The sequence below is a fragment of the Neopsephotus bourkii genome, unplaced genomic scaffold (assembly GCF_033783945.1).
Source record: "Neopsephotus bourkii isolate Nb327-2 ecotype Australia unplaced genomic scaffold, CSIRO-AGI_Nbou_v1 NB_71, whole genome shotgun sequence".
NCBI lineage: Eukaryota > Metazoa > Chordata > Aves > Psittaciformes > Psittacidae > Neopsephotus > Neopsephotus bourkii.
Window position 1 is genome coordinate 136937 of NW_026900588.1, and position 20083 is coordinate 157019.

General features: G+C 40.6%; 1 protein-coding gene across 28 annotated transcripts in view; it reads left to right on the forward strand.

Moving 5' to 3' along the window:
- NRXN1 (neurexin 1) overlaps positions 1-20083 on the forward strand; it is a 678625-nt gene that overhangs the window by 135761 nt on the left and 522781 nt on the right. The window lies entirely within an intron of this gene.

Consider the following 20083-nt stretch of genomic DNA (forward strand, 5'->3'; position numbering starts at 1 on the left):
GGTAATTCACTCAATACTATGTGAAATCTGCAGAGCTCCACTGTAGTCAGGCCAGGTCACACTCTCCTGGGACCTGGCTGTTCTATGTCACTTACAGTGCCAGTCAGCAGCTGTGAATTTATACATGAGCAAACTTTGATTAAGGTCACTCTACTGGAGCTGCAGAAGGGCTAATGGCATTCCGAAATTATGCTTGGCATTTACTGCTCAGATCTTACAAGATGCATAAGCACACAACAACATTTTATGGATCTGGAGTTATATTTTGTGTTTATGGATGTGTGTGTATGCATGTGGTTCTCAGTAAAATTTTGAATTGCTTGGTTACTAACCAGATCTACCAAAAGGGAAGTAGATGGATTTTTTTAATACTTTTTTACACTGTTGAAAACAGATGAAGATTTTTAAGTGGGAATATTGCAGCAGATGATTTGTGAAGAGAGGGAGAAAATACAATTTCATTTGGAATGTTAAAAAGAAATAGCTTTAAGTCATGTGTCTGGAAATAACTTCATCTTTGTTAAAGATTTTATTGCACTGCAAAGAGGGCCCATGCAAAGTTACTTGTGCTGAAAATACCATGGAATCATAGAATCACAGACTGGCAGGTTGGAAGGGACCTGAAAGCTTATCCAGTTCTAACTCCCTGCCATGCACAGGGACAGCTTCCACTGGACCAGGTTGCTACAAGCCCCATCCAACCTGGCCTTGAACACTGCCAGGGATGGGGCAGCCACAGCTTCTCTGGGCACCCTGTGCCAGGGCCTCATCACCCTCACAAGGAAGAATTTTTTCCTAATGTCTCACCTCAATCTCCCCTCTGTGAGGTTAAAGCCCCTTCTCCTCTCCCTACAGGCCCTTGTCAGAAGGCCCTCTCCAGCTTTCTTGTCGCCCCTTTAGGCACTGGAAGCTGTTCTGAGGTCTCCTGGAGCCTTTTCTTCTCCAGGCTGAAAAAGCCCAGTTCTATCAGCTAGTCTCCAGATAGTACTTAACTGTTGTTGGGATAAATCGTAGAATAGTTAGGGTTGGAAAGGACCTTAAGATCATCTAGTTCCAACCCCCATGCCATGGGCAGGGACACCTCACACTAAACCACATCACCCAAGGCTCTGTCCAACTGGCCTTGAACACCACCAGGGATGGAGCATTCACAACTTCCTTGGGGAACCCATTCCAGTGCCTCTCCATCCTCACAATAAAGAATTTCTTCCTTAATTTCTTTTCGGTAGGAATATCCTATAAAAGTCTCAGGTTTGCAGTCCTGGCTTTACGGGTAGTCTACACATGTCCTAAACAGTGCAATAATGGTGAAGGGTGCATATGAAAGAGTACACCGCATTCTTTCTTCCTTCCTTCCCATCATCACATTTCAAATATGTTAATGAGCAGCCAGTTCAAAGTTAAACATGCCTCTCTGGCCTGGAGACTGTATTTATCTTTTGATATATCATGTAATTATACCCAAAATAATTAGGATTGGTTTGGAAAAGTGTCTGTTCTGCTGGCCCTTTTCAGCCATCCTTTTTACAACCATCCTGTCTGAACTAATAGAAAGTAAATAATGGTTGAAAGGTAATGAGAAGTAATGGACCTTAAACAGATTGACTGTTGATTGGGTACCACCAATTTGCAACATTTGTGCTTCCTTCAGGGCCCTTGAGCTGTACAGCTACCTAGCAACCATGAAATCTGCTATGAGATATTCTCACACAGAAAAAGCTGCACTTGCCAGCACTGTACGGTGATAATCGAGCTGGCAATACAGCTGAAACTGCTGCGCAACAAATACCCTTACGTTCTGCAAGATGCTAAGCTCTGTACTGTGTATCACAGCTAAGATTATGACCCCTTGCCTCTCAAGGAACTATTTTCATACTTCAACTGCAATTTCATTGCAATTGTTGCAATGAAAAAGATGTTGTGATGGGAGGTTATCTCATGCTTTCTTTGTCAGACACTGTAAGCATTAATCTTCTAGTTAGCTAATCTGTGATAATATAGAAATCTAGATTTGGGCAATCCGGATCTGGACCCCAGCTTCTTCAAAATATTGGCACTGTGTTTCTTTTGCTTTGGATTTGGAGACATTTCTTATCCCGTGCATTATTTCCTCGTGGATAAAAGAAGACAACAGCATTTATTATATACATCCTGGGGTAGAATTGGTGGAGGGGGATGAAGTTACTTCAGTGATGGAGATTTTAATTATTTCATTGTTACCTTGTGAAGTGATTAGGTAGAGGTGGCATTGTATCCTTCCTACAGCAGTAAAATGGCCGAATCTTGTATCTGATTTCCTGGCTCCAGCTTCAGCATTATGTCTTGTTCTAGTCATATAGGATAATGGCATCAAAAGTGCAGCATCCCAGCCATCTGCTGAGTTCTTGTCTATTGAAAATATGACTAACAGCCTCACCTACCTTGTTAAACTCTTTTTTCAACATACTGTGGCTCAGACTTGCAGAATCACAGAATCATAGAAATAAAAGTAATTTCTCCCTACAATGGACACTTGTAATAAATTTCTCATATGTAGTTTAAATATTAAACCAATTTACAAAGTTTTTAGTTGTTTTTATTTGCTGTAGTCAAAATTAATACTGCTTGTTCAGACACAACACAGGAATGTTTTAATGTCCTGTTGTGGACGATGTCCTAGCACATTAACATAGTACCTTAGTCTGATTTTTGTCAGAACATCTCCATCTCCTTAAAATAGCACTTTCTGAATTAGGTCTTTAGGGTTGTACTGTCATCACTTTGCTATGCTCAATTAAAATGTGTTAATTTATGCATGTTTTATTTTAGATTATTTTTGAAGTGCAGTATGAGGCAGAAATACCAAGCTTAGGAGGAATAAGGAAAGTAACAGCTTTGGGAGCTGGGGCATTATTGTAAAAATATAATTCAGGAAAATCTATCTGCTTAAAGCCAGCATACCTGCTCTGACAGCATTTGGGACTTCTTTTAGCACTTCTTTTTCCTTACCAAGTGTGATTGAACCCCCCCACAAGTGTACATGTCTGTTGTCATTTCTCCTGTGGTTCTGAAGCCTGAGGTGCAGTCAGGGGGACGATAACCTTGTCCTGATTCACCTGACAAATTGCAAGTGTGAGCAGTGCAGTGGATGGCTCATCAGAGCAGCTGTACGCATGAGGTTAGCACAGATGTAATATCAGACCATTCTGAATTCCAACTCCAAAAGTAATCTTGAAAACGAGAATACTGAATCCATTTGTTACATGACAGTCAGCCACTTCCAGTTTTGAGCCTGGCAGTGACAACAACATGTAGTATAGTGTGGAAAGCAAAGTGTGCACATCAGAGTAGGCTTTATCAGTGTTAGCCCAAACATAATGGCTCTTAGTGCTGTGTCTTTAAATGATGTATTTTCTGAAGTTTACAGTTTTAAGAAAATTAATAGCGTTGTTGGCTTTAAAGCTTCGTGACACATTTTGATCAAGTTAACACAGAACTTGAAACATGGGCTTGCTAAAACCCTCAAATCATAATTGTGACTAGGGAATTGGCTTGGGCAGCCACAGTTAGGAGGAATTTTTTCAGGGATTGTACCATTTTTGGCTATGATTGCCTCAGTAAGCTACTGGCCACAGGCAGGAGGTCCCCTAACAGACCCCTGCTCCTGCAGCTCCATCCAGAGAAGATCACACGAAAGAACTATGCTTTATCTTGACCTTGAAGATAACTCCTCCTGGAATAGTTTGTCAGACTCTGGGCCAGCGAAGCAAAGAAGATGAATTAAGAGACTTGAGGTTAAGGAACGGGAGATTAATCAGGGGGTTGAAAATGCGGCACTGCTTCAGCTGCTCGCCCTACTTGGCAGGTAGGAGATGACTGCGGGAGGAGGAAGGAGGGCTTTTAGTACCGGGGTGGGCAATACGACAGCTTTAAACGGGTGATACCGAGGGCTGGCGGTGGCTATAGACCTGTACTAGGCGTCTTCCGCCGGTGGTGCTATACTCGCCGCCTCTGGGCTGGGTCGAGGCCGCCACCGCCTGGGAGTGAAAGGTTTTACTGCAGGGGCTCCGGCCAGCGCTGTGTTGAGGTAAAAAAGTCTATTTTCCTCCGTTTCTTCTCTGTGTGTGAGCAGCGCTACCTCCTGCGGGGCTTTGAAGGTTTGTTTCGATGCGTGGAGGTCCTCGACTGTTGTGGGAACAGCCCGCCATGTTGCGGCAATGGCAGGGGAAGGGCAGCTTGTTGCCCTGGCCGCCTGTAAAGCTCATTTTCCTCTTTGAAATGAGCCTTTACAGCAAACGTGCTTTGGGGGGCTTGATGTCATTTAGAAGATCCCGTTGTTTTTCCAAGTATAAATCGGCAAGGAACGAGGCTGCCGTGCTCCATGTGGCTCTCCGGGGCTGGGCGGAGTTTACCTCGGGGCGCCCTCACGGCCTCTCCCCTCCATCGGATCCTGGGTCGGGGTTATTCATTCTACACCGTGGCGTTGCACTTAAGGTAGGCACCTTAAAGACCGCACTTGGTGTTGAAACTAAATTTTAGCAGAGTAAATACTTTTCTTTGGCTTTGCTGCCCTAGGTAGGAAGGATAGAAAAGTAAAAAAAGAAGTGGCCTGTAAGAAAACATTTAGTGGCTTAAACGGGCAGTGGTGTGTAGGCTTTCCCTGATGTTATGAATGCAGACCCTAAAAGGGAATAATATTCCATACTGGCATTGATTTGGAATTAGCCTTGTTTGCTGTGGTCGTTGTTGATGCAATTTAATGTAACATGGGGGTTAGAACTGGATGATCTTTAAGGTCTTTTCCAACCCAAGCCATTCTATGGTTATATATTGGAGATGAGCAAGTTTAAGGTAGCTAACAATGGTTTTAAAGCAAAGTGGTGATGTCTGGGTTTGTATATACCTGCTTCTGTGGAATGTGAATGTGAATCTGGCCTGTATTTTTCCATTGGGTTTGAAGCTAGCACTGTAGAGATAAATTTGTTTGGCACAGCCCTACTGTTCTTCATTTAATCTACCCTTCTGTGAAAAATGATAGCTTCTTTTAAAGTGTCAGTTTTCCAAGTCTTTTGGAGCTTTGTCTTAATACTAACATGCTTTGATTGAAATGGAAGCTTAAAGTTTTTGTTCTTTATGCCACTTCTGCAAAACCAAAATCATCACTGATAGCAAGGCTTTGATTGGCAGTGTTCAAATTTTGATTCTTTTCCTCGAGAATAAAACTTGTCTTGGTGTCAGAGTTTCATCTGCAATGAGAACTGTGCTGGGAGCAGGAAGCAGGAGTTGAGCCTTTATTTAGTGCCCCGATTGGGGAATCTTGCACAGGTCTCAATTTACAAAGATACCATTTATCACGTAGATGAGTCTGGTTTCAGTTTAGAAAATACCAGAATGCTACTCAGGATCACTGAGTATGGCTTTGGCAGACCTTGATATTCAGGTGGTTGTAAGTACTTGTGTCTTTCATGTGATAAAGGATGCCCTAACAACTCTTCGGAGTTAATGTTGATCATTTTCTGTTTTTATTCTGAAACTTAATTTCTTAAGGTACAAATTAAAATTAATTTGTAAAAGTAAGGCTATTTCAGTATTCTAAACATGTAAAACATGTACATTTACCCTTCCTAGAGGATTATTATTATTTTTGCATTACTTGGTAAATTAATTGCATGTCTTACAGCTTGTGAATTACATAATGTTTAACTATCTGCCTTTGTTTTTTGTTTTGTTTTGAGGCATTCTAAAATGTGAATGTTGGAAGGCATGAACTTTTAATAATGGAAACTCCTTTGGAGAACTGTGATATTTTGAAGAAAAAAAATTAATACCTTAAGAATGCCATAAGATCTCAGAAGTTAAACAGTTATTGGGGGTGGTGGGTAGAAGTAGGTAATGCGTTTCATCAGTTTCCCTAGCTGCTTCCTCTCATTCCCACTGTAGTCACAGAAAAGTTTGCTGTATGTTGTACTATCAGAAGAGCCTTTGAGTAGATGTGTTTGCACTTCACATTCCTCTCCTCAAAGCACAGGATGATGTGTGGGAACTTGCAGTATTACCTGATAATGAAAATTTAGTGATGACTAAGACAAAACAGCAAGTAAGTTATTCTGTACTCTCCTGTTTTCCTGTGGTTCACTCGGGGCCTGAGAGTGAGCTGCAATACCAGGTGTAACTAATTCAGGAGTAGATACAGTTCAGCTGGGGATGCAAAACTACAGTAAATACTGGCTTTTATGGTGACTGAAGTGCTTCAGGTGTGAGGGCACGTGTAGTTTTCAAGGAGAGTGTTATTTGACCAATTAGGTGTTCTTTCTATTACTCTGGCTGTGTCTTTGGGTTAATGAATGTGAATTAACTGACATAAGAATGAAGGTCCATATGGCCTGTTAATTGTCTTTTGCCTGGCACATACTTCTCGACACTGCCAGAGAAAGCAGGAGTAGTGGTAAGCAGGTAGTAGGACTGCTCCAGAGTACTGTTAGGTGTTTGTGGTGTGTGGTTTACAGAGCTAATGGTGGTGACTGCTTTTGATAGCTATTGCCAGACTTCTGTTTCTGTAACCTGTTCATCCTGTTTTGAAGCAAGCAGCACCCCTACCTCTCCTGTAGACTGTATGAAGAATGATCTCGTGCGCTATGTCCTGTTTCTGCTTCATTTGAAGCTCCTGTGTCCTTGTACTGGGGAAAAGCTGTGAACAGTGTGGTGTTGTTTGCTGACCTTAGTATTTTAAATGTGAGTTCAGTCTTGGTAATATCCTGCTATGGTCGCTTCTCTTTCATTTGAACAGTCCTAGTCTGCTAGTTTCTCAGAGAAGGCTTTTCGTTTTTTATTGTCTTTGCTACTCTCCTCCTTCTCTTTCTAAGATAGAGGGGTGGAAATGTATGTGAGCAGCATGAACTTCTGAAATGGCATTCATTCTCAGTGTGATGGGGTGGAAAGCATGCGATGATGGTATGGACTTAAAAGAAGGAACTTGTTTTGTGCTGGTGGCAGTGTGAAACTAGAGCAGTTTGTCTGTGCCTTGAAAGCCTTAGAACTGAAACACTATAACTGGGCAGGCAGCTCACAGATGAGCAAGTAATAGAGGGTCTGTTTTGCATTACCTGAGATCTCATAAATCTTTTTAGGCTATTTTGGCAACTCGTCTTCTAGTTCAGAATATCAGATCAGTATAGGTCCTAATTAATATTTAGTGATAATTAAATGTCTCCAGGTAACACTGTTCAGTATATTACATCAAGAAGGAAGAAAAGAAAACCAAAACTGGGGGGAAGCCCCCAAGGTATTTGGAACCAACAGGTATGCTTTGAAAACTGACATTTTTGTAGCATTTTCTGGGCAGCCTGACTTGAAGTAGACATTTCAAAACACAAGTTCATGAATCTTAAATCAGAAATCCCAGGCAAAAGTTATTAAACTTAGTGGAAATTCCAATTTTTTTTTAGTAGTTCCAGAGTTTATAAATAGACTGTGAATACTGTGTGTTAAATTTTGATAGCATATGAATGAGAGGGTTTTAATTGCAATCCTGTGTTTTATATGGAAGTTTGAGTCAGGGTGTGGAAGAAAGTCAAATGCAGAGTTGGCATTTTGGCAATTACTTGAATAAATAGGAAGTGTAAAACAGGCCTTGGTCAGCTAGTTTAAGCAGAAAAATGAAGGGGATGTGTTACTTTGTATCTAGAGAATGTACAGTTATACTCCAGATTTGTGAATGGAGTGTGTTTGCTGCAGTTCACATCTAGTAGACTGTTTTGTGAATGAAATTTAGGCAAAAATTCCTGGAGGGAAAAATAAAATAAAAAGACAAAACACAACCTTTGAAACAGAACTGCCTGGTCAGACTAAATAAGCCACAGAAGTGTCTTTACATTGGTAGTATGTAGAAGCCAATAGAGTGGCTGTTTGTTAATCCTGTATTGCCAGTGGATGGATTTCTAGATGAAAGTACAGCTTCTTGCTTGTCTACAGGTTTTTACCTCTTTAAGCACCTGAGAAATCAGATGATCAGATGCTGCTAATGTGGTAACAGCAGTTTTTTTTGTTTGGGCTCTTGTTTTATTCAGACTTAGTGTTCACAGCTGGCTGAGCTACTCCCAGTGCCAAATACAAATGGCGTTTGTGGATTCTTTCATTGGAAAAGGCTTTCTTAGTTGAACTTGTAATGTTACGCTAAGTGGTAGTGCAACCCGTACATCTACTCCGTAAATAAAACACTTGTGTTTTTGCACTGTTAAATTCAGTTTTCAGTTGCATAAACTTTGACTGTTTATAAATATGTATTTACAGCACATTTTTTCCAACACTGATTGGGTTTATGCATGTATTAAACTGGCATATTAATCTTGGAGATAAAATGGGAGGAGCTTGTATATTGGCAAAAAAGTTATTTTCAGCTCAAGTAACTTATTTAAATATGAAAAAACAATTATGGAAGTGCTATTCCAAATTTTGTCTTTCAGATCATTTGCTCATTTCCTGTTAATGTTTATGCATTTACTTTTTTTTAGCTGGATTGCTGTAGCTTCTGCTTTCAGCAGTATTCATCTTGGTACTTTTACTGTCAAATTGCATTATTGTTAGCATATGATAAATATAAAGATCACCTGAAAGTTCTGATGATTTGTATGTTCAGGACTTACAGTAATAAACATAATGGTTATATGGCATGATTATATTGTAATCCACTGAGCAAATAATGACAGTTCAGCTTCTGTGTTCTTAGCAAAGGAGAAATAAAACTATTTTTATTGGTAATGGTAAAATGCATGATTGTGACCGCTTCCCTAACACAGATTTCTTTGTTACATATGGGCATAAATAAGATCCCACTGGGCTTCAGAAACTGGTTGTTTCCAGACCAGTCATTAATTAGGCCATGCTGACACCTGCAAGTGGTGTGGATCAGGAGGTGGAGGGCTCTAGAGCAGAGGGGTCAGACCTGGAGACTTTGAGTTTACAGTGTCCAGATTTAATAGTTTGTCTTAATGGTTTTGGCATGCTTCAGAGTGACCCAGGGGATTGAAAAGCCTGTTTCTGCCTGTGTAGGGGCAGACTTGGAGCACAGTTTTTAGTTTTTGTTTCAAACTGAGTCCAGAGGAGGGCCACAAAGATTATCGGAGGGCTGAAGCAGATCTGGATCAGAGGGCTCTGCCGTGGAGAGAGGCTGAGAGAGCTGGGCTGCTTCAGCCTGGAGAAGAAAAGGCTCTTGGGAGATGTTAAGAGTAGCTTCCATCGCCTAAAAGGACCAACAGGAAATCTGGAGAGGGGCTTTTAACAAGGGCATGTAGTGATAGGTCAAGGGGAATGGCTTTAAACTGACAGAGGGAAGATTTAGATGAGAAATTAGGAAGAAATTCTTCCCTGTGAGGGTGGTGATACCCTGGCACAGGTTGCCCAGAGAAGCTGTGGCTGCCCCATCCCTGGCGGTATTGAAGGCCAGGTTGGATGTGGCTTGGTTCAACCTGGTTTGGTGGAATGGGGTTGAAACTGGATGAGCTGTAAGGTCCCTTCCAACCCAAACAGTCTGTTTTCTGGTTCTTTGGTATCTGTGTCCAGGGACTACTGGGAGAGGTACCTGAAAGACATCACCTTTTTTGAAAATAAAAACACTGAGGTAGCTGTACCTGCCATTTCTAGCATCCTGTGATGGGCTTTGGCATTACAGTCATTACCCAGCAAATGTTCTAATAGGATGCAAATCTGTGTTTTATCAAGAACAGGTAAAATAATATTGGGGAGTATATAGAGGATAAACAGTTACTGGTTTCAGAGTCTTTCCTGGCATTGCAGTTTTTGCTTCTAAATGAAGCACTTCTGTTTACACTTCTGTAGTCTATGAGTACTTTAACTACACTAATTGTGACTACTAAATACATTAATTGTGCAGAACAGGCGTGTCAAATGTCAGCTATTAGACACATTTGTAGACTTAACTACTTGAAATGGCCTGGTTTGTTCTCAGGGAGGCTAAGGTAATAGGATATTGTCTGTTGTGAAATTTTACCTGTAGTCAATTCAGTAATATGACACTTGAAATAAAATTCTTGCTTTTTTCTGTTAAGTCCTGCTGCATTAGTGGTCTTTTATGGCAATTAGGGCTGTCTTACATGGCTGGGTAAACAATGTGAGAAACACTGCAGATTTTAATCTTTTTAAATGGTCTTGGCCTGCTGGCTGTAGTGTGGTTTTACATGAAGTGAGAAACTGCAAAAACTTAATTAGTTCTACATTTCTTAAAGTCGATATATTGGTCAGAAGTCTCCTGTTAATCAGTGACTGTTGTATTCAGCTTGTCATGTGCCCTTGGTAAACTAACTTATGTTTAATGTTACCATCATTTGGTTTGAGGCTTCTTTGCACAGATAGCTTTGCATGTCTCTCTAAACTCTGTCCGAATTTTGGAGTTGTCACTGGTATTGAGAGCCAATGTAGTGTCCTATATATATGTATATATATATATATATATATATATTTCTTATACTTCCTACATAGATTTAGTCACTGGCCAAGTATTGACAAGATGTATTCCCTTTGTTTCTTTAGTTCCATGTAGGTATAAAATTCACGAGGTTATATTAATGTGAAACTTGAGTGTGGTTCATGTGTGTAATCAGGTTCACTGGCCACAAAGTAGCTGTGACTTTTTTCTTTCCAAATCTTTTGTGTAAGTATAAATTGCTCATATGTCACAGTAGAAAACAGTGTTTTATAGGAACAGTATTGGACTTTTTTTTTTAAATTCACCTGCCAGCTTTATATTCAGTGGCATTTTGTATGTGTGCTTGCATATGGAATTTAGCATTATGATATTTATGTGTTTAATTTGTATTGTCTAGTAGCTTATAGGTCAAAAGAATGGGAGGTGAAATGTGCTGCCCAATTTGTGTGTTGTTAAGGCTGTTTAAAACTGAGCTGCTTGTTAGTTGACCTGTGGTTCAGAGTTTGGTGTCTCACTTGGCAGGTGTTAATTCAGGTTAGTTTTTTATCACGAATTTTTTGCTCCGGAATGGAAACCCTTAATCTGCGTGTGAGCAGGCCTTGAACTACAATGCTGCTAGTAAGTTACAATTACGCTAAGCTGTAATTATGTTAAGTACTTTATGCAATAATTTTTTGGAGAAGAGTAAAGATAAGGATTGAATGTCTGAAGGGCTGAGTTAATAAGGTCACTAACTATGTAAATATAATGAACCCATTCATTCCTTTTTCCAGTTTTCAGGCTAGTTGTCTAAAAAAGGCATGTAATGCAGGATCTGGAGACTTGAGACTGCTGCCTGTGAAGGCATTGAACTGTTATCTGCTGATGCAGATGCCATTGTATGTATGGAAGTTACGGGTGGAAACTGAGGAGTAGGGTGAGCATACTGACAATTGCACTGGCTTGAGTTAAACAAGGTCCTACCAGACACTCTGATTTGAGCACTAATTTGTTGTGTGACACTTTAAGTGGTTAAATTACTAGCTGTCCCCTGCCCCCAAAAATATAAGTTAAAAAGATGGAAAAGATAATGTACTGTGCTGAGCACAAAGATTTTTTTATTTCTATTAGAGCTCTAAATACCATACTAAACAAATGGTGTGGAACATAAAACATGGCACTATGTTTTTAGGGTTTGCATGTCACTTTTTCCACTAGTTAGATGAAGTCAAAGCCAGTTGAAGTGTAAGTCATACGTTCAGTTTGTGCAGACCTTTGCTATTTTATTTATTTGCTTTGTAGCAGCAGCAGCATCTGGTGTAACTTACTGATCAGACACACTGAATATGCTTAACTTGTCCTGAGATATTGAATGTGATGGATAACTGACATCTGGTGCAAGTGCTGAGTTTGGGTTTTATTCCTTTTACAGTTTTGTCTTCTGAAATACCTAAGGGGATTTGATTAAAAAATATAACAAGGAGATTCTTCCAGTTGAAACCTCTTGATTGTTGCAGCTGTTTTTCAGCACAGCTGACTCATCCTGGATATCCTTTCTGACCAGATAATCGAGCACTTTATGAGGTATGGAAATACGCTCATTTCCATACCACCCTTTTGAAATACTGCTGTTTCATTCTCTGCAGTACAGGAAAACTCCTTAGTTTTGTTTTAAGCATCCCAAGATATCTGCTAGGGGGTTTTAATAGCTTTCCTGAAACTCAAATATAGACCATCAAATTCTGCTCAACTGTCACAAACCCTCTATATGCCAGAAGTCTCTGAGCACTTGAATTTCTGATGCTTATGTTCCCAAACTGCCTTATGTTGTACTTCTGGTCTTGATCTGACTCACCTCAGATGCTGAACCATTCACTATTGCCAAGACTAAGACTTGTCGGTATTTGAAGACAAGTTTTTTTTTACTCTCTGTCTGAAGGTGTCTGTTAACTTCAAGTGCAGCATCCTTCCTGGGTCTCTTACATAAATCGCTTAATTGTAAGAAGGTTCACGTAAAATGATAGACAGAGGCTCAAATTATACTGTTGCTATGGAGGGTTTGAATTCAACTTCATCTTCTCAGTACTTCAGGGTAGAAGTGTAACAGCTTCAACACACAGGATTCGGGAAGCTCCCCAACTGAAGGGCATAAGGGATTTGGTTACTTAGGGGATAGGACATCAGTAGTTCCTGTGAGTGGTGTTCAGTCAGCTGAGTTAGCTAAACTGAATTGTAAATCGGAGTACTAAAAACTGTTGTGTGAAAGGAAAAAGGAAGGGCCATTTGGTTTTACAAATTGTTATTTCCCAACTAATTTTTGCCAGGTAAACCCTACATCCGGATTTCTTAGCTGTTTGTAATTACATATGTGGAAAGAACAGATAACTTGAAATACCTGGCTATGTGTCTGCTAGCCACTGAACAAGGAATGGATATGAGCTGTTAGAGAGTCCAGAACAGAAACTTCAATTTCTCCTGGTGGTTTTTCTTGCAGGGGCTCATAATGACAGATTCTGGGAGTGTCATCTTTTATGTGCATTTAGGAGCTTGCTGTGCTGATAAAGACTCGTTGAATTGAAGCTGTTTGTTCTTGACTTCTCTGAGCTCAGAGTGTTATTTGCTTAACCCAAAAAGCCAGACTACTGTGGTTATGAAACAATTAAACAGCACTGGAAAAGCTCTCTATTTAGAGAATCATCTTTTTGTATAAAATAACACCTTTTTCATCCCAGATGTCTTCCAAATAATTCAAAACCTAAATGCAGTATATCAGCCATGAACACTTGGCATCTATTTCACTAGAAATTGTTTATACAATTTGTTTTGCCTCTTTAGTTTTATGCCTTAGAATTTTGTCTTCAAGTGGGTACTTCTTCATGAAACTACTTTTGTTCGTTTCACTAGGGTGCCTCTGCCTAATAGAATGAAAATCCAAATTTGAAATTGGTTTTAAGAAAAGAATAACATCTTGATTCTCCCCAGCTCTAAATTGTGTTCATTATGCTGTCTGTGTTTTTCTTTATCAGGTGGGCACTGATGCATTGAGAATTAAAGGGAAAAATGCACCAAAAATCAACAATTTTTAGATGCAAATATATTGTGGGTGGTGGATGATGCTAATAGCTGATTAATATTTAATATCTAAACCATGTTTTTTTTGCTTATAGCCTTCCACAGTATATCTATTGGTCAGATGATGGCAGATCTATAGTACAACTGCAACATCTCTTCCCTTTACACCACTAAGTATGTAAAAATAAAAATGCAACAAGCCAAACACAGTGCCCCCTCTGCCACCTTTTCAAGACCAAGTACTGATATTAACTTCTGCTGGTCTCCTGTTCTTGATGAATCTTACTTGTTTGGCAGTCCTGGGCACAGCTACAGGTTGGGTGGAGAAGTGATTAAGAGCAGCCCTGTGGAGAAGGACTTGGGTGTTGGTTGATGAGAAACTGAACATGAGTTGGCTTCAATGTGCACTCTAAGCCCAGAAACCACCTGTGTGCCAGGCTGCATCAAAAGGAGTGTGACCAGCAGGTTGAAGGAGGTGATCCTGCCCCTCTACTCTGCTCTTGTGAGACCCCACTTGGAGTATTGTGTACATTTCTGGTGTACTAAACATCAGAAGGACATGGAGCTGTTGGAGCAAGTCCAGAGGAGGGCCACAAGGATGATCAGGGGGCTGGAACACCTCCTGTACAAAGAGATTGAGAAACCTGGGGCTGTTCATCCTGGAGAACAGAAGCTGTGTGGAGACTTCATAGCAGCCTTCCAATACCTTGTAGGGAGCCTATAAAGATAGTGGGGAAGGATCAGTTTCTGAACGGGGGCTATAGAGGTTCTGGGGAGGGACTATTCATTAGGGACTGTAGTGAATAGGACAAGGGGTAATGGTTAAAACTGAAACAGGTTAAGTTTAGATTGGATATAAGGAAGAAGTTCTTTACTGTAAGGGTGGTGAGGCACTGGAATGGGTTGCCCAGGGAAGTTGTGACTGCTCCATCCCTGGTGGTGTTCCAGGTCATGTTGGACAGAGCCTTAGGTGACATGGTTTAGTGTGAGGTGTCCCTGCCCATGGCAGGGGGGTTGGAACTAGATGATCTTAAGGTCCTTTTCAACCCTAACTATTCTGTGATTCTATGATTCTTCATCAGGGGCTGTAGTCATAGGACAGTGGGTAATGGGTTTTAAACTTCAACAGAAGAAGTTCAGGTTAGATATGAGGAAAAAGTTCTTCCCTGTGAGGGTAGTGAGGTGCTGGCACAGGTTACCCAGAAAAGCTGTGGCTGCCCCATTCCTGGCAGTGTTCAAGGCAAGGCTGGACAGGCCCTTCAATGATATGGTCTAGGTTGAGGTGTCCCTGCCCATGGCTGGGGTGTTGGAACTGCATGATCTTAAGGTCCTTTCCAACCCTAACCATTCTATGATACTCTGTTTAGTACAGAACCTGTTTATTTGGTCCAAAATAAACACACTTTTTTCTGTGTTTAAAAAACGCACGCTTTTTTCTGTGTTTAAAAAGGAGGAAATAAAAATACAATAATTTGTACTTGCTCGCTGGTCCTGAGGAGCTAGGAACAACTGAAAGTAGACTCATGAATTGTTTGACTTGGTAAACTAACACCTTGAGAGGTACTGGTGTTTCAACTACTGTAAAAGAAATAATACCCCCAGCTCTTAGCTGAAATATCTATTGTGACTCATCCTTTTTAATCTAGCTTAAAATATTTGAACCTGGTTTATAATACAGAGACAAACAAATGCCTGGTGTAACAGTTGTGTGCCCTTTTTCAGTTCTGTAGATGGGGCCAGCTCTTTCAAATACAGAGCTTTGAATACAGTATTTCAGCTTTAGGTATCTCATATGTTTTGTTGGTTTGAGGGCAATATATGTGGAAAGAGGGGAATAAATTATTTTGGAGGGTGTGGAGGGAGGAGTCCTCTCGTGGGTTTTGTAGCATCAAGGTTTTATTTAGTTGCGTATATTGGTATAACTGTATATTTGTATACCTGTGTACTATGTTTGTAAGAGCCAAATTTACCTCAGTCTAACATTGTCTAGGAAGCAGATTATGATTCTTGAGCTTTTTATAGCTTGGGCCTTTTTGGTTCTGTGATCTAATTGTAGCTGACAGAAAAGTCTAGTCTTGCAATGCTGAACCACATTTAGATTTTAAGAGTTAAAGCAGGCTCTGAAGCAGTGAAAGTTTACCTTGAAATAACTGAACAATCTGGAAAAAAAAAACACAACTCAAAGTTAGGTATGTATGTGTAAACAAAACTTTGGCTCCAGGTGTTAACTTCCCACTATGCCTGGTCAAAAGGATATCATATAATATGCACATCATGTTTAAGGTCACATTGTAGAATACCTGATCTTGCTTGTGTAAAGCCAGCAAGAGTTGTCTTGTTTTAAACTGGTGATCCTGAATTTTCGTTTTCACTCAGAGCTTTGCTATAAAAAAAAAAGAGGTATTAATGCATCTAAGAAAAACAACCTTCCCTGAAGCTGACCCTTCCCCTGCTACCTCAAGTCAGATCTGCTTGTTTTTTGTGACATTTAGGTGTGGAAATTGTTTCTGAAGAAATTAAGATGATGTGACAAATGACTACACAACAAAGAAGAGTTGGTGATACTTCTTCCTTGACAGAGGAGTGTTGACCATACAAGTTTTATTTTAATTTATATCTAGTTTATGAGATATGCTTTGTTTTACATTGATTAAAAATCTGTGGAGAATGGCTGATGTTACATTAACATTGATGAATAGCGTGCTTGCTGCATTTGGCATGCAGTTGCCATAGCAACTGTGCTGTAGAGTGACCCAAATTAATTTTCCACCAGTCACTAGGTGCCCTGTCAGTTTTCCCTTGTGCTAGGGAGAAGCAGGCTGGAAAGTACTTGGGGTTTTTTTGGAGAATCTTGCCTTATGATTTCTTTCTTGAATGCAATGGCTGAGCTGTGTTAATCAACCAAAATGAGAGAATCATAGGATGGTTTGAGTCAGAAGGGATCCTAAAGCTTATGCAGTTCCAACCCCTTACCAAGGGCAGGGACACCTTCCACTAGACCAGGTTGCTCCAAGCCCCACACAGCCTGGCCTTCAATACTGCCAGGGATGGGGCAGCCACAGCTGCTCTGTGCAACCTGTGCCAGGGCCTCAGCACCCTCACAGGGAAGAACTTCCTAATACCTTATCTAAAACTCTCCTCCATACCATTGTAATTTGTGCACTGAAATGCATGCTATTTAAATCTTGCCATTACAGGAAAAAACACTTGAATGAATATCTAGTAATTGAGCAGAAGTAAATGTATAGTATCTCCATAGCAATTGGAGTACACAGTATAGTATTGTCACGTACAGCCTCTGTCTTCACGTGGCTCTCTGTTTTTACATACGTGTTTCTAAGTTCCTGTTGGTGAGCGAGTATTTACTGAGCACAATCTGAAAAAGGCCAAAGAATGGTGTGCTTTATGCCCCTAGCTAGCTCCTCATGATTTGTTAGCAGGACACTCTATGAATACCAGTCGGAAAAGGATTCCTTTTGCAGCAGAAGGATACAAAGTTCTTCCTTGTGAGGGTAGTGAGACACTACCACAGGTTGCTCAGAGAAGCTGTGGCTGCCCCATCCCTGGCAGTATTGTAGGCCAGGCTGGATGGGGCTTGGAGCAACCTGGTCTAGTGGAAAGGTGTCCCTGCCCTTGGTAAGGGGTTGGAACTGCATAAGCTTTAAGGTCCCTTCCATCTCAAATCAGTCTAGGAATAACACAAAGTCTAGTACTACACTTAAGGAGTAGTGTGGTGAAGTAGGCTGAAAGGAAGTGTGATCAAATTCTACGTAACATACCAGGTACTTGGAAGACCTATTAAAGATTAACAAAGTATGTGATTACAGGTAACACACTGTAGTCAGACACTGCTTTTGATCCCCATTAGTAACTGTGGTGCATAACAGAGTGAAAGGTACATTGACATCTTAGATGGCTTTTCTTCCTGCTCAGTTCTTCTTTTACTAAGGGAAGTTCTTCTGGTGTCTGAGTAAATGGTGGTGTAGGAGCCTTTTTTTCTTTCTTTCTTTTTTTTTTTCTATTTCTTGCTTCTCTTTTATTTTTTTTTTTTTTTTTTTCTCCTTAGGGCTTACATTTGTCATTAAAAGTGGAAGAGAATTACAGAATTACACCTGCTCTAGTGGAAGGTGTCCCTGCCTGTGACAGAGGCTTGGAGCAAGATGAGCTTTAGTGTCCATTCCAACCAAAAGCAATCTGTGATTCTACAGAGACTTGTAATTTGTTGAGGAATGCTCCAAGAGATATGACTCATTCCTAAGTGGCTTTAATTTTTCCAAAAGGATGGTTCTTGTGCAGTTCAAATACTGAACTCAGAAGCCATTAGCAGGCTATAAAATAACACATACTGAAAGGAATGGCATTCTTCCTCTGTATGCATAGCAATACATTATTTATTTGCATGGAGACTTAAGGCTATTACATCCTTAGTTTTCAAAAACAGTTGTGAGTCTCCAGAAAATAACAGGATCCTTTAGGCCTGTGTTTACCTGTAATTGCAAAGTAGTGACTCTTACCAGCACCTGCCAGAAGGATGCAGGACTCAAAAAGGAAACCTGGAAAAAAGAAAACCTGAAAAATGCAACAAAATGCACACAGAAAATTGACCCAAACCCCCCAACAAAACATACACCCCAAAAGCAGACATTTGTTCCTCTCCCCCTGCCCACCCCTAAATTCTCAAGCCCACTGCAGTCTGTTACGATGGCATAGTTTCCTTCAGACCTTTTCAATCTAAGCCTACAAAGAAGGGGCTGAGGAAGTCATGATCCCCAGTTTTTCCTGATTGTGCAGCTTCCTGTGTGCTCAAATTCTAAATGTGTGCCTGGACAGCGCTGTTTGTTGGCTGAGCCTTAAAAGCTAGCAGAACTTTAGTCTATAGTTCTTCTTTAATCAGCTTGAAAAACTTTGTTCAGTACATGTATGTTGAAAATTAATTCATATCACTAAAAAATAGTCTGATCATTTTGAAAATGGGGTGGAAATACTCACAACCGTCCTGACGCTTTAGTAAGTGTCATGCTGGTCTGTATAATAAAGAGGGAAGGTCTTTGATCAGAGATTGGGAGCACCTCTGCTCTGGAGACAGGCTGAGATTGCTGTAGAAGAGAAGGCTTTGGGGAGACTTCAGAGCATCTTCCAGTGCCTAAAGGGGCTGACAAGAAATGTGGAGAGGGGCTTTTGACAAGGGCCTGTAGTGACAGGACAAGGGGGAATGGCTTTAACCTGACAGAGGGGAGACTTACATTAGACATTAGGAATAAATTCTTCCCTGTGAGGGTAGTGAGGCCCTGGCACAGGTTTCCCAGAGAAGTGGTGGCTGCCCCATCCGTGGCAGTGTTGGAAGGCTAGGCTGGGTGGGGCTTGGAGCAATCTGGTCTAGTGGAAGGTGTCCCTGCCTGTGCAAGGATAACTTTGGAATTGGGTGAATTTTAGGGTTCCTTTCAACCCAAATCATGTGATTCTATGATCTTCAGTTTATAAGGTGCTTAAACCAGCATTTATATATGGAAGACTGTTCTTTATCCATTTATTAGCTACTGTAGCTTTTTTGAAACTAATATAAAGGTATTGGTGATAAAATCCTAAGAGTTTGAAGAGAGAATAAAGGAAAAAGGCAGGAAAAACAAACATGTACTGCAGTAGGATGAATGTGTATGTGCAGTGCCTCAGTATTTGATCTGTTCTTTTTCATGTGAGCATGGTCAGGCACAGATTGAAGGAGTTGTATTTAGGTAATAGAAAAGAGTTTGTGATAGTTTCTTAAGAATTTACCTGCCTTCAGACCATCTCTAGCTGGATGGTTTTGTTCCTCAGGTAACACTAGGAACTATTATCTGTTGAATGTGCAGAATAGTGAGGTAGCGTAACTAGCCCCTGAAGACGACTTGAGGTGTTCTGTCTGCTTTGCAGTAGGTTTGAGTTAAATATTGTTCAGCTGGGGGGAGGAAAGAAAAGAGCAATTAAACACTCATTAAGTGTTCTTATTGCAGTTGCAAGGCTGATTTTTCACTGTTGTTTCACTGGGGATTAGAGAAAGGGATCACATATGACTGGGTGATTTCACACAGAATTACAATGTTTTCAGGGAAAAAAGCAAATATTTTGTTACCTCTGAATCTGCAGGCAAAATATGAAGTTTAATATTAATCACTGCAGAAAAGAGATTGAGGGGGTTTTCTTCCCTCTAGTTTACCTCCTTTCCTGTCTCCATCCAGTGGCTTGCTGGGGGCTCTTAGAGCAGCGCAGATGATCCTGCTGACAGAGTTGGATGCTGTGCTAACTTCAAGCACACTTACAGAGTGGGGCTTGGGGCAGGATGTTTTGGCAAAGTTACTTTAATGTTTAGGTGTTAAGCAGTCAGATACGTGCCGAGGTTAAGCCGGGAAAAGAAAAATGTTCTGTGGAAAATGCTTCTGAGAAGGTTAACTAAGTCTTTGTAATAACCCTATAATAGCAAGTGTGTCATGGAACTTGGTACTTTCTACACTGCTACAGTGAAACTGTGATCATAAAAACTTGATAAAGTTATGGTGGGGGAAACGGGTTTTAGTAGTGCCTGTGGAAGAGATGCAGGGTATTAGCTCTGCTATTCTCTATTCCAGAAATAGATGG